Source organism: Bufo gargarizans, chromosome 1 (genome assembly GCF_014858855.1).
Source record: "Bufo gargarizans isolate SCDJY-AF-19 chromosome 1, ASM1485885v1, whole genome shotgun sequence".
NCBI lineage: Eukaryota > Metazoa > Chordata > Amphibia > Anura > Bufonidae > Bufo > Bufo gargarizans.
The window spans coordinates 420,411,086-420,423,332 of record NC_058080.1 but is presented as its reverse complement, the minus strand read 5'-3'; positions in this window follow the sequence as shown (position 1 = coordinate 420,423,332).

Sequence of the window (12,247 nt, the reverse complement as noted above, 5' to 3'; positions counted from 1 at the left end):
AAAATAGAGGATTTATGAAAAAAAAATTAAATGGGTTGGTCACATTCTGGCTACTGTTGGCAAGCATGTATCTAAGATGACTATTTGGCACTTATTAATATAGAATGTGTTGATCTCCTGTGTCATTTGCTACATTTCATAAGCCATGTTCCTTTGTTGGGCAAATCTTCTGTGATGTTGACATGGATGCCCTATATAAATAAGATGGCCGCTGATCAGACACATGACTAAGCTTCCTCCATTCAAACGCTGTACCCACACTAAACCTCTAAGCAGTGCCAATAAAAATGGTAGATATAGTGCATTTGACTGAAGGAGGCTGAGTGATTTGTTTAGTCACTCATTTTATGGACAGGACCTTTATGTGGAGAACACAAAAGTCTTGTCTAGCAAAGGCTTTACCTTATGAATTGCAGAAAAAGGTGCAGGATATCAACAAAGGCTTTATTCGTAAGTGCTATATAGTCATCTTACAAACACATTGATCACCAGTAACCAGAAAATGGCCAACCCCTTCAATGTTAGGTTGGTATCTCCATCATTTGTTGGTCATTTGAAGAATCTTAAGAATATTAGAGAGGATTTTGATCTCATAGAGTATTGTTTTTTATTATTATTATTAGATCTATCATGCATGCACGGAACAGAAGAGATTTTTATACCTGAATTTGAAATAAAAAAGTTTGTATAATGGCTGTGCTTCTTTGTATAATTACTATAATTGATAAGGCTCCTCTCTTGCTATATGTAAGTTCTCTCATATACATATTTAACACTAAAGGTTAATGAACGACCATAGGAGAGGGGAGGAGGAGCATCTGTTAGGTATTTTAAGGCATGAAACATTGTACCAAACATACAGCCATGAGTAAGGTCACTGAAGTTATTTGAAACAGGTAGGTGTTGTTTTGACCTTTTTGTAACAACTTGTTGTAGATGGAATTTTTCTTTTTCTAGATTGGTCTTCTCAGCAAGAGAAGAAATCTAGATGTACCAAATAATTTTTTATAAAGATAGCTATGTCATCCCCTTATTTTCTGTAACTTGTAAGCAGCAAAGTAAAATTCATACATACATTATTATAATATATCTGGAAAGTGAAACATAGTAGGTGCTAAAAGAACAAATTTAATAGCAAAATTCATATATATGTTGCAATGTTAAGATATCATTGCATACTTTTCTAATCATTTATCAGTGTTAAAATTGATGTTCAGACTTAATGTCAGAAGATCTATAAATGGCCAGAAGAATGATATATAATACATATGATTTTGACTTCTTACATGGAATGTTCAACCAATATATTATCATCCATTAAGGTTCTATGCAACTTATAGATATATAGAAATGAATCTGCCAACAAACCTGTTTGTGTAACTGTGATGTTCCAGTGTAAATGCCAGAGATGTTCATTTAAACTGTAGTTTCTAAACTCTAACATCTGAACAATAATAAAAGATACAGATAAGTAATCAAAAGTAACAGAAAAATATCAAGGAAAATATAAGCTCTTGTAAATAAGAAATTAGGAGCATATGATATGAAACATTGCGGTGGAAGAGAATACAATAGATGTGAAAAAAGTTTATTAATTCTAAGTGGTTTGATCTCTAAAAACAGCTTGAGGTTGCAGACAGGCTGCCAGAATCCATATCTCATGATAACACTGATAATAATATTTAGGCTGAGAAAACATGGCAAGATCACACAGGACACAGATCAGAACTTTTGTTAGGTATTTAGAAGCAAGCTAATATTTGTGAGTAGTTGGGGTGTGTAGAATCACTGTTCTCGTTCCAATGCTTCCTGAGTCATAAGACGGTCTGTTCACTCCCTGGTCCCTATTGATAGTGTTGAGTGAAGCAAAGCATCCGAAGTGGAATTCTGTCCAAACTTTAGGAAAACCTCAATTCTAAATGAATCTGAATTTCCTTGCGTTTCATGGTAACTAATCTGAATTTCCTAAAATGGCAGATGCACATGTTAGAAAGCAAAACTAAGTGTAGAAGAGACAAGCTCATGAATGCAAAATAACCTATAATGAAATGCAGCAAGCTAATCCTTAGATATCCATCCCCTTTGATGTCACAGCTCTTTAAAACCCTCATTCTGCATGGTCTCTGCCATTGTCCTGTGAGCTGATCATAGGGACATGGCAAGTGCTCATTAACTAGGGACATGGTTGCTGAAAATGATTAATAGAATAATATTGGAGAGGGAGACTGCAGGGAGACTGCAGGGAGAGTGTAGGGACAGTGCAGGTAGCCTTATTCTACATTATTTATTTATTAATGTATTCCTACATTTACTTATTCCTACATCAGCCAACCAATACCATCCATTCTGCACCCCTTAGGGGGGTCAGGTCATAATGATGACCATCCTCCTATTTTGCTGGCTCTACTTCTTCCAAATCATCCTTCAAACTTTCCAGGTCCTAGAAAAATTAGCAAGATGCAGAGAGAGGAGGAGCTGGATGTTACTGATTACATATTCTCATCAATATTAGATGATGTGGAAAAGGAGAAAAAACAGATGGCAGAAGAAGGGCTCCCACCTGTAGGGCAGGAGAGCGCTGGGGTTGGTGGGTATGTCAGAGCTGATTAATATTCAGTGTTTACTGTCATCCTGCAGGAGATGCAGGCAAGAACAGCAATAACAGGCATGTTGTCCCCCCACCTAACCAGCCAAACCCCATAATAGCAATAGCCCCTGTTTAAAAGTGCATTAAAGGTGCGGAGCGGCCATTAACAATGAAGACCGACTAAACAGTGTGGTCTTCATTATTAAATGAAAGGCAGTTGTAGGCTAAGTTCTCCATGTGGCCGTACCCTAAGGCAGAGTGGCCTGGGTATACCTGATTTATACTCATTTGTGACAAATTAATTTGTAACAAATTTTATTTCTTGGCGAACGTTGGAGAAGTTGCCAAATTGAATTTTTCAAAACTTCACTCATCTCTCCCTGTTAACAAAGAGATGTGACAGCTCAACTGATCAGTAGCTGCGGTAGGTCAAATTTTAGCAGTGTTCTATTAGTAGCATAACACTGCAGTGCACATATAATATGAGGTCTGCGGCATCTTTCGTGTATATAGAGTGTAGCAGTCACTAAACTGACCAGTGTGACCATGTATGCTTAAGTTCATTACAATAATGTTTTGGACCCTAGTAAGTAATAACATTTTTTTTGTGACACCATAGGCAGAATCACAAAGGCCAAGCTTTGTTGTTGTAATTGCTTTGGTGTTGTGCTCATATACCGCATAGCAGCCGATAACTGGCCTCAGCAGTCTTGTTTTATATAGTGCTGAGGCCATGAGGCCAGCTACTGGCTTCAACAGTCGTATGTAGTTTATGGAATTATCTCTGCAGCCAAAACATTACATCATGACTCAAGCAGCGTGGAGGAAAAGAGCTGTAGTGCCTAACTTTATACATTTTTGTTAATTTAATAGGTTCCCTGGCATTTTCTTAAGAAAATATAAAGTTAATTTCCATGCTTGAACACTAATTTATTTATATATATATATATATATATATATATATATATATATATATATATATATAACTGAGTGCAAACAATAGTGTATGTAGAAATTAGCAAAAGTTCTAGCAGGCACTCTCTATATGGAATATTGCTGAGGCGCTGAGGTATATGTTAAAATGTACTATTTATTGTGGATAAAACATAAATTGATGATATACAATAAAATGCATAAATCTAGTTTAGTATATACAGTAGGTAAAAGCTGTGTTAAATTTTGCCAATTAGGCGCCCAATATGAAAATAAAAAATTAAAATACAAAAAAAAATAAAAAATGATGTATAAAAATATAGGAGTGGTCTCTCAAAGTATCTCGCTGGTGTCAGGCAGTCCTGTGGTTAATGCGTAGTAGCAATAAAGAAGGTTCCAATTAGTAATGTACCACAATAGACAGATAAATAAATGTTGACGGTGTTGTAGCTGTACTTTAAGTAACAGGCTTTAATGGCGTAATACCTGTACTATAAGTAACAGGCTTTAATCAGTATTCATAGTCCACCTAACTTTGTAGGATGAGAACCATAGTGAACGCTGGTAAAGAGAAATGTTGTAATGGTTCTTTTACAATGTCTCGAGAACTTCAATATTGTGGCATTGTTTCCAAGCCGTATGGTATATGTATCAAACTTGTATCTTATTTGTAGGCTATATGTATCAAACTTGTCATCGATAGATACAGGTTTGATTGTGGAGGGAACAGAGCTCCAAGGCCTCGGTGCGGCGTCCCGCACTGTCACTAGCCTGGAGTACACTTACCCTACTGGTATGGGCTGAAGCAAGCAGACCGTCTCTGAGGCAGCTGTAATCTCCGTCTCTTGGTGTCCCACGTGAATATCTGGTGTCTCATGTGACTAGGTCAGTAAGACGTGGTTTGAGTCAGGAGTCACGTGATCGGACTCAGATTAGCCGGCTGCTGTTTAATCAGGTCGCTTGTAGGAGCGCTTGTAGGAATGAATGCGCAATAGTTCAATCTTTGTGTATAGGTCTAAAAGGGGTTGTCCGAGTTATGAAAATAATATAGCACTGAAAATCTGATAAATAACTGAGCTAAGCGAGTTTTATGTCAAAATATATATATATATATATATATATATATATATATATATATATTTCCTCATTTCCCTGGTTCTTTTCTGGTCCTTTCTTTACATGCAATAAAAACAATCTCTGCCCCTCCCCCTGCACTGCTAAGGGAGTGAATACAAGAGCTGCCCTGAGTGACATGTCTGCCTGCTGGGATACTCTGCAGCATGTTGTATGTGTAGGACTACAAGTCCCAGCTGTATAATGACACTGCTAATACACACAGGATCTTCCCCCTACCTTCTTGTGCAATGCTCTCTCTAGTCCTTCAGATCCTGTGCCCAGAATTGTCACTGCTGCAGAGCTGTGCAGCCGAAGGGGTTAAGAATCCTAGCAGAGAGTAGACGGCAGTGAAGGGGGGAGTGGCCAGCACAGTGAAGTCTCGTTTACAGGCACCTGACGTTTCGGCACCTCCGTGCCTTCATCAGACTGCAGCAAAAATAAATATAAATATAATATAAATCAGTGAATAGAGTGCCGTATAACATGACAGCGGATACATAGCATAAGTCTCTATGTGTGTCATACATCCACAAACGTATATATTATAAGTAGGGGATTCACGGATCCAAATTTTTAAGGAACAAAGAGAAAAAAAAGGGGAAAAAAGAAAAGATTTTCTTTTCTTTTTTTTCCTTTTTTTTCTCTTTGTTCCTTAAAAATTTAGATCCATGAATCCATTACTTATAATATATACGTTTGTGGATGTATGACGCACATAGAGACTTATGCTATGTATCCGCTGTCATGTTATACGGCACTCTATTCACTGATTTATATTATATTTATATTTATGTTTGCTGCAGTCTGATGAAGGCACGGAGGTGCCGAAACGTCACTCCCCCGCAGCAACCAAATCCAACCAAATACGACTTGGCTGGAGTCTCTGTATCTATTATAAAAGGGGTGGGAACCCTACTCCAGCTTAAAACATCCACTGAGTGCTACAAGGGCTCTGCTTGTGTGTATGTGTATATATATATATATATATATATATATATACAGTTGCAAGAAAAAGTATGTGAACCCTTTGGAATGATATGGATTTCTGCACAAATTGGCCATAAAATGTCATCTGATCTTCATCTAAGTCACAACAATAGACAATCACAGTCTGCTTAAACTAATAACACACAAAAAATTAAATGTTACCATGTTTTTATTGAACACACAATATAAACATTCACAGTGCAGGTGGAAAAAGTATGTGAACCCTTGGATTTAATAACTGGTTGAACCTTCTTTGGCAGCAATAACTTCAACCAAACATTTCCTGTAGTTGGAGCTCAGACGTGCACAATGGTCAGGAGTAGGGATGAGCGAACCCGAACTGTATAGTTCGGGTTCGTACCGAATTTTGGGGTGTCCGTGACACGGACCCGAACCCGGACATTTTCGTAAAAGTCCGGGTTCGGGTTCGGTGTTCGTCGCTTTCTTGGCGCTTTTTGAAAGGCTGCAAAGCAGCCAATCAACAAGCGTCATACTACTTGCCCCAAGAGGCCGTCACAGCCATGCCTACTATTGGAATGGCTGTGATTGGCCAGAGCACCATGTGACCCAGCCTCTATTTAAGCTGGAGTCACATAGCACCGCCCGTCACTCTGCTCTGATCAGTATAGGGAGAGGTTGCAGCTGCGACAGTAGGGCGAGATTAGGCAGTGATTAACTCCTCCAAAAGACTCCATCCAGTGATCGATCTGCAGCTGTGGATGATTGAACTGCTGCCATTGAATTGCTCACTGTTTTTAGGCTGCCCAGAGCGTTTTTCAGTCACTTTTTTCTGGGGTGATCGGCGGCCATTTTGTGTCTTGTGTTGCGCCAGCACAAGCTGCCACCAAGTGCATTTAACCCTCAATGGTGTGGTTGTTTTTTGGCTAAAGCCTACATCAGGGTCAAGCTGTCACACCAAGTGCATTTAACCAGCAATAGTCTTTATTTTTTGGCCATATACTACATCAGGGGCAAGCTGCGCCTGTCACCAAGTGCATTTAACCCTCAATGGTGTGGTTGTTTTTTGGCTAAATCCTACATCAGGGTGAAGCTGTCACACCAAGTGCATTTAACCAGCAATAGTCTGTTTATTTTTTGGCCATATTCTACATCAGGAGCAAGCTGCGCCTGTCACCAAGTGCATTTAACCCTCAATGGTGTGGTTGTTTTTTGGCTAAATCCTACATCAGGGTGAAGCTGTCACACCAAGTGCATTTAACCAGCAATAGTCTGTTTATTTTTTGCCCATATACTGCATCAGGGGCAAGCTGCGCCTGTCACCAAGTGCATTTAACCCTCAGTAGTGTGGTTGGTCAAGCTGTCACACCAAGTGCATTTAACCAGCAATAGTCTGTTTATTTTTTGGCCATATACTACATCAGGGGCAAGCTGCGCCTGTCACCAAGTGCATTTAACCCTCAGTAGTGTGGTTGGTCAAGCTGTCACACCAAGTGCATTTAACCATCAATAGTGTGGTTATTTTTTGGCCATATCCCAGTCTAATTCTGTCAGTAAACGTATACCTGTCACCCAGCGCCTAAATACTAGGCCTCAAGTTTATATCCAGCTAAATCTGTCGTTACTGGTGTGGCTGGTCAAGTTATTTAGTGTCCGTCAAAGCACAGTTTTTGTTCTGGGTTGAAATACAATTCCCAATTTAGCAATTTCCTAATTTAGTGGTTTCTGCTGTATCAGAGCTTTTTTAAATCTATCCCTAAAAGGGTATATAATATTCAAGGTGCACATAGGGTCATTCTGAATAACTTCACACACACGCTACTGTGCATTTCCAAGTCTAATTCTGTCAGTAAACCTATACCTGTCATCCAGCGCCTAAATACTAGGCCTCAAATTTATATCCAGCTAAATCTGTCGTTACTGCTGTACTGTTGTGGCTGGGCAAGTTATTTAGTGTCCGTCAAAGCACATTTTTTGTTCTGGGTTGAAATACAATTCCCAATTTAGTAATTTCCTAATTTAGTGGTTTCTGCTGTATCAGAGCTATTTGAAATCTATCCCTAAAAGGGTATATCAGATTCAAGGTGCACATAGGGTCATTCTGAATAACTTCACACACACTCTACTGTGCATTTCCAAGTCTAATTCTGTCAGTAAACCTAAACCTGTCACCCAGCGCCTAAATAATAGGCCTCAAATTTATAGTCAGCTAAATCTGTGGTTACTGCTGTGCCTGTATTAGTGTAATACGGTACCTAAATAGATAGCCAGATAGTGTTAGTTGTCTTTGAAAAAAAGGCCTGAATTTGAATTCAATACATTGGGTCAAATAATATTTTTGTTGTTGTGGTGAACGATAACAATGAGGAAAACATCTAGTAAAGGACGCGGACGCGGACATGGTCGTGGTGGTGTTAGTGGACCCTCTGGTGCTGGGAGAGGACGTGGCCGTTCTGCCACAGCCACACGTCCTAGTGTACCAACTACCTCAGGTCCCAGTAGCCGCCATAATTTACAGCGATATTTGGTGGGGCCCAATGCCGTTCTAAGGATGGTAAGGCCTGAGCAGGTACAGGCATTAGTCAATTGGGTGGCCGATAGTGGATCCAGCACGTTCACATTATCTCCCACCCAGTCTTCTGCAGAAAGCGCACAGATGGCGCCTGAAAACCAAGCCCATCAGTCTGTCACATCACCCCCATGCATACCAGGAAAACTGTCTGAGCCTCAAGTTATGCAGCAGTCTCTTATGCTGTTTGAAGACTCCGCTGGCAGGGTTTCCCAAGGGCATCCACCTAGCCCTTCCCCAGCGGTGGAAGACATAGAATGCACTGACGCACAACCACTTATGTTTCCTGATTATAAGAACATGGGAATACCACCTCAGCATGTCTCTGATGATGACGAAACACAGGTGCCAACTGCTGCGTCTTTCTGCAGTGTGCAGACTGAACAGGAGGTCAGGGATCAAGACTGGGTGGAAGACGATGCAGGGGACGATGAGGTCCTAGACCCCACATGGAATGAAGGTCGTGCCACTCACTTTCACAGTTCGGAGGAAGAGGCAGTGGTGAGACCGAGCCAACAGCGTAGCAAAAGAGGGAGCAGTGGGCAAAAGCAGAACACCTGCCGCCAAGAGACTCCGCCTGCTACTGACCGCCGCCATCTGGGACCGAGCACCCCAAAGGCAGCTTCAAGGAGTTCCCTGGCATGGCACTTCTTCAAACAATGTGCTGACGACAAGACCCGAGTGGTTTGCACGCTGTGCCATCAGAGCCTGAAGCGAGGCATTAACGTTCTGAACCTTAGCACAACCTGCATGACCAGGCACCTGCATGCAAAGCATGAACTGCAGTGGAGTAAACACCTTAAAACCAAGGAAGTCACTCAGGCTCCCCCTGCTACCTCTTCTGCTGCTGCCGCCTCGGCCTCTTCTGCTGCTGCCGCCTCGGCCTCTTCCTCCGCCTCTGGAGGAACGTTGGCACCTGCCGCCCAGCAAACAGGGGATGTACCACCAACACCACCACCTCCGTCACCTCCGTCTCCATCTCATAAACATTTGAGAGAAAGCGTAAATTCCCACCTAGCCACCCTCGATCCCTGGCCCTGAATGCCAGCATTTCTAAACTACTGGCCTATGAAATGCTGTCATTTAGGCTGGTGGACACAGACAGCTTCAAACAGCTCATGTCGCTTGCTGTCCCACAGTATGTTGTTCCTAGCCGGCACAACTTCTCTAAGAGAGCCGTGCCTTCCCTGCACAACCAAGTATCCGATAAAATCAAGTGTGCACTGCACAACGCCATCTGTGGCAAGGTCCACCTAACCACAGATACGTGGACCAGTAAGCACGGCCAGGGACGCTATATCTCCCTAACTGCACACTGGGTAAATGTAGTGGCAGCTGGGCCCCAGGCGGAGAGCTGTTTGGCGCACGTCATTCCGCCACCAAGGATCGCAGGGCAACATTCTTTGCCTCCTGTTGCCACCTCCTCCTTCTCGGCTTCCTCCTCCTCTTCTTCCACCTGCTCATCCAGTCAGCCACACACCTTCACCACCAACTTCAGCACAGCCCGGGGTAAACGTCAGCAGGCCATTCTGAAACTCATATGTTTGGGGGACAGGCCCCACACCGCACAGGAGTTGTGGCGTGGTATAGAACAACAGACCGACGAATGGTTGCTGCCGGTGAGCCTCAAGCCCGGCCTGGTGGTGTGCGATAATGGGCGAAATCTCGTTGCAGCTCTGGGACTAGCCGGTTTGACGCACATCCCTTGCCTGGCACATGTGCTGAATTTGGTGGTGCAGAAGTTCATTCACAACTACCCCGACATGTCAGAGCTGCTGCATAAAGTGCGGGCCGTCTGTTCGCGCTTCCGGCGTTTACATCCTGCCGCTGCTCGCCTGTCTGCGCTACAGCGTAACTTCGGCCTTCCCGCTCACCACCTCATATGCGACGTGCCCACCAGGTGGAACTCCACCTTGCACATGCTGGACAGACTGTGCGAGCAGCAGCAGGCCATAGTGGAGTTTCAGCTGCAGCACGCACGGGTCAGTCGCACTGTGGAACAGCACCACTTCACCACCAATGACTGGGCCTCCATGCAAGACCTGTGTGCCCTGTTGCGCTGTTTCGAGTACTCCACCAACATGGCCAGTGGCGATGACGCCGTTATCAGCGTTACAATACCACTTCTATGTCTCCTTGAGAAAACACTTAGGGCGATGATGGAAGAGGAGGTGGCCCAGGAGGAGAAGGAGGAGGAGGAGGAAGAGGGGTCATTTTTAGCACTTTCAGGCCAGTCTCTTCGAAGTGACTCAGAGGGAGGTTTTTTGCAACAGCAGAGGCCAGGTACAAATGTGGCCAGCCAGGGCCCATTACTGGAGGACGAGAAGGACGAGGATGAGGAGGAGGTGGAGGAGGATGAGGATGAAGCATGGTCACAGCGGGGTGGCACCCAACGCAGCTCGGGCCCATCACTGGTGCGTGGCTGGGGGGAAAGGCAGGACGATGACGATACGCCTCCCACAGAGGACAGCTTGTCCTTACCCCTGGGCAGCCTGGCACACATGAGCGACTACATGCTGCAGTGCCTGCGCAACGACAGCAGAGTTGCCCACATTTTAATGTGTGCGGACTACTGGGTTGCCAACCTGCTGGATCCACGGTACAAAGACAATTTGCCCACCTTACTTCCTGCACTGGAGCGTGATAGGAAGATGCGCGAGTTCAAGCGCACGTTGGTAGACGCGCTACTGAGAGCATTCCCAAATGTCACAGGGGAACAAGTGGAAGCCCAAGGCCAAGGCAGAGGAGGAGCAAGAGGTCGCCAAGGCAGCTGTGTCACGGCCAGCTCCTCTGAGGGCAGGGTTAGCATGGCAGAGATGTGGAAAAGTTTTGTCAACACGCCACAGCTAACTGCACCACCACCTGATACGCAACGTGTTAGCAGGAGGCAACATTTCACTAACATGGTGGAACAGTACCTGTGCACACCCCTCCACGTACTGACTGATTGTTCTGCCCCATTCAACTTCTGGGTCTCTAAATTGTCCACGTGGCCAGAGCTAGCCTTTTATGCCTTGGAGGTGCTGGCCTGCCCGGCGGCCAGCGTTTTGTCTGAACGTGTATTCAGCACGGCAGGGGGCGTCATTACAGACAAACGCAGCCGCCTGTCTACAGCCAATGTGGACAAGCTGACGTTCATAAAAATGAACCAGGCATGGATCCCACAGGACCTGTCCATCCCTTGTGCAGATTAGACATTAACTACCTCCCCTTAACCATATATTATTGTATTCCAGGGCACTTCCTCATTCAATCCTATTTTTATTTTCATTTTACCATTATATTGCGAGGCTACCCAAAGTTGAATGAACCTCTCCTCTGTCTGGGTGCCGGGGCCTAAATATATGCCAATAGACTGTTGCAGTGGTGGCTGACGTGAAGCCTGATTCTCTGCTATGACATGCAGACTAATTCTCTGCTGACATGAAGACAGATTCTCTGTTACAGGACCTCTCTCCTCTGCCTGTGTGCTGGGCCTAAATATATGCCAATGGACTGTTGCAGTGGTGGCTGACGTGAAGCCTGATTCTCTGCTATGACATGCAGACTGATTCTCTGCTGACATGAAGCCAGATCCTCTGTTACGGGACCTCTCTCCTCTGCCTGGGTGCTGGACCTAAATATATGCCAATGGACTGTTCCAATGTTGGGTGACGTGAAGCCTGATTCTCTGCTATGACATGCAGACTGATTCTCTGCTGACATGAAGACAGATTCTCTGTTACGGGACCTCTCTCCTCTGCCTGGGTGCTGGGCCTAAATATCTGACAATGGACTGTTGCACTGGTGGCTGACGTGAAGCCTGATTCTCTGCTATGACATGCAGACTAATTCTCTGCTGACATGAAGACAGATTCTCTGTTACGAGACCTCTCTCCTCTGCCTGGGTGCTGGGCCTAAATATATGACAATGGACTGTTGCACTGGTGGCTGACGTGAAGCCTGATTCTCTGCTATGACATGCAGACTGATTCTCTGCTGACATGAAGCCAGAGTCTCTGTTACGGGACCTCTCTCCTCTGCCTGGGTGCTGGGCCTAAATATATGACAATGGACTGTTGCACTGGTGGCTGACGTGAAGCCTGATTCTCTGCTAT